The following is a 2983-nucleotide window of genomic DNA, read 5'->3' as shown; positions in this document are numbered from 1 at the left end:
AAATAAACAATAAAAAAGAGGGGAGAGACTATAATCTCACAGGTGTACAAAGCAGGGTGATCCACTTTTTCCTGATTGAATATTGGTCTTTGTGTTAGAAGACACTACATCCCAAAATTGCAAAGAAAGCAAAACTTGTATATATATAAAATTGAATAGAGTGAAAAAAGGACTAAAATGAAGCATATATCTATAAAATGTAGGTGTAAAAATAAAAGTTAAAAAGCAACTTAAAAACATAAGGTGGCTAAATAAGAATCTAATTGAAATTGGAAAAGTTGAAAACAAAAGAAATGAAAATTTAGACTGAAAGATAAATGAGTTGTGAGAAAAACACCTATAGCTCAATATACTAATTTCCCCTGGTGCTGGAGTTTTATAGTCTTGTGGGATCTATCAACTTGTTGTCCACCTGTTCTCCAGTCTGTCTTCTCGGGGAGGGGCCTGCTGTGTTGCTTCTCAGGTGTCTTGCCTAGGCAGAGTTGCCCCACCCCTTGTCAGGGGGATGGGTTCAGTGGAAGCTGGTCCTTTGTGTGGCTTTTTTCCCTAGAGGCTTTCCGCACCTCCTCTGAGGGTCAGAGCAAAAATGGCCAAGTCCAGATCTCTGTCCCAGAGCTGAGAGATTGTGGTCCCCACCCTTCAATAAACCCTCTGGGACAAACCGTTTTCACTTATGTGTGTGCCAAACTTGGCCAACTCTTGTGGTACATGCCCACTGCAATCCTCCCTGGGGGAGTCCCAGGGACCCATGAACATCACTGCCCTTTGTGTGCCCTAGGACCACAAGTGGTTGTAGACTCCTGTGCACACCCTGCTCCACTGCTCCTGAGCCACAGCTGGGTGCCACCCTATTGTCCTTTCTGAGGCTGCCACTACCCTGAGAGCTGTTGCCTGTTCATGGTTGCAGCAGTTTCACCCTTCCAGGGGATGGTAAATGGCCCATGCATTCCATTCCTTTTCAGGGTGCTCAAAGTAATCACCTGACCTGCCTGGTTCGCAGTTTATGGTAATTGGAGCTGAGAGTCCCTCTTGGGCTCCCTGACCATAACCAGTTCCGCCATTCCAGTCCTTGGGCTCTCTATTGGTTCAGGCGTCCCTGTTCTTTCTGTGTCTCCTCAAATCCTGAGATCACAAAGACCCACCTAGAATTCTGCCCTTTTCATCTCCTGCGCCCCTTTCAGAAAAGGATGTCTCTGGGGTGCCTGGGTGGCACAGCGGTTAAGCATCTGCCTTTGGCTCAGGGCATGATCCCGGCGTTATAGGATCAAGCCCCACATCAAGCTCCTCCGCTATGAGTCTGCTTCTTCCTCTCCCACTCCCCCTGCTTGTGTTCCCTCTCTCGCTGGCTGTCTCTATCTCTGTCGAATAAATAAATAAAATCTTAAAAAAAAAGAAAAGAAAAGGATGTCTCAACAAACTGAGGGCTTCAGAGGGGAGGGGGGTGGGGGAATGGGATAGGCTGGTGATGGGTAGTAAGGAGGGCATGTATTGCATGGTGCACTGGGTGTTACACGCAAGTAATGAATCATGGAACTTTACATCAAAAACTAGGGATGTACTGTATGGTGACTAACATAATACAATAAAAAATTATTATAAAAAAAAGAAAAGGATGTCTCTCACTGGAGGAGTTTTCTAAGGGTTCTGATTTGGCACTCTGGTGTTATATCACTTCCCATTAGCCAGCTTATGGAGGCTCCCTCCGCCCTCCATTTATCTTCCAATATCTTCCCTCAAATTCATGACTCTGCACCTCCTACCTTGCAAAAAGCAGTCACTTTTCTACTTGTAGAGTTCCAGATATATTTTCTTACATCTCGGGCTTAATTCGTGGGTGTTCAGAATGGTTTGATAGATAACCAGCTAAATTCAAGGGACTGGAAGAAATGAGGTCCCCTACTTTTCCACCATCTTCTGAGCCCTCTCTATACTTTCTTTTTCATTTCTCTCAGGTGTTTTTCCTCTTTAATGATATTTCCTTTTTGTTCATGCATTGTTTTCTTGAACTTGTCTACATCAACAGTTCCCAGAGTCTTTAGCTCCTCCTCCCTTTTTACAAATACACTTTTTGGGCTAACACCTGTTGAGGCGAATCGCGGGGCACACGGCATCCTTCCCCGGAACCATGAAGTGTGGGTGGGGAAGAGTGCAGGCTGAGGCCACTGACGATGTGAACGGACTCAGTTGCTGGTGTTGCGGTGCAGCAGCACAAGCAAGGGACCTCTGGCTATAGCTCTCCTCGCATCCACACTGGTCCCTCTCCACCAATCTGCACCTTCCTTGGGCTGCCGATGCCGGGGCAGCCACTGGGGTGTCTGCCGGCCCCACTGCGGCTCCCCTCTGGGGACCTTCCTGTCTCTGCCCACGCTTCATGGTGAGATGTGGCCCAGTGGCCAACCCAAGGTCCAGCACAGGCATCAGTGCCCTGGTGGCTCTTTGGGTCCTGTGGTCCTCCAGGGAAAAGGCTGAAAGGAACTGTGGCCTTAGGTCCAGATAGTCTAAACCGCAAACGCCCCGCAGAAACCCTCCCCCTGTCAAAGACAGTGGTTGTTGAATGCAAGTACTGCATCAGCAGCAACCAAAATTCCTAAATGATGCTGTTTGCCTATGCAGCATAATTTTGTGTGAGAGGAATATAAAAACCCCACAGAAATGAAAGCAGACAGAAGTTCAATGCATTGGCTGGGAATCAAATCCAGGTCTCCCACGTGGGAGGCAAGAATTCTACCACTGAACCACCAATGCTTGCTTATGTGATATGACATAGGTGGAATCTAGGGTGGGTATCCAGAAACTTTACATCAAAAACAAGGGGTGTACTGTACAGTGACTAACATAATAAAAAATTATTATAAAAAAATTTTTAAAAAGAGTTTGTTCATACAAATCAGATATTTTGATATCTACAGTTTTGTCTAGTAGAGGTTTCCTATAAAAACCTTTGTGTCTTTATCAGGTATTAGCCAGCACTCTAAAAAGCCTG

General features: G+C 46.0%; 1 non-coding gene across 1 annotated transcript; it reads right to left on the bottom strand.

The window, feature by feature from the left end:
• Positions 1-2674: 2674 nt before the first annotated feature.
• TRNAG-CCC lies at positions 2675-2745 on the bottom strand. Its single transcript has one exon. It is a non-coding gene; the product is annotated as a tRNA-Gly (tRNA).
• Positions 2746-2983: the final 238 nt, after the last annotated feature.

This window comes from Ursus maritimus, assembly GCF_017311325.1.
Source record: "Ursus maritimus isolate PB19 chromosome X unlocalized genomic scaffold, ASM1731132v1 scaffold_X1, whole genome shotgun sequence".
NCBI classification, from domain to species: Eukaryota; Metazoa; Chordata; class Mammalia; order Carnivora; family Ursidae; genus Ursus; species Ursus maritimus.
Note: the sequence above shows the minus strand (reverse complement) of the source record. Positions and strands in the feature narration are given on the sequence as shown.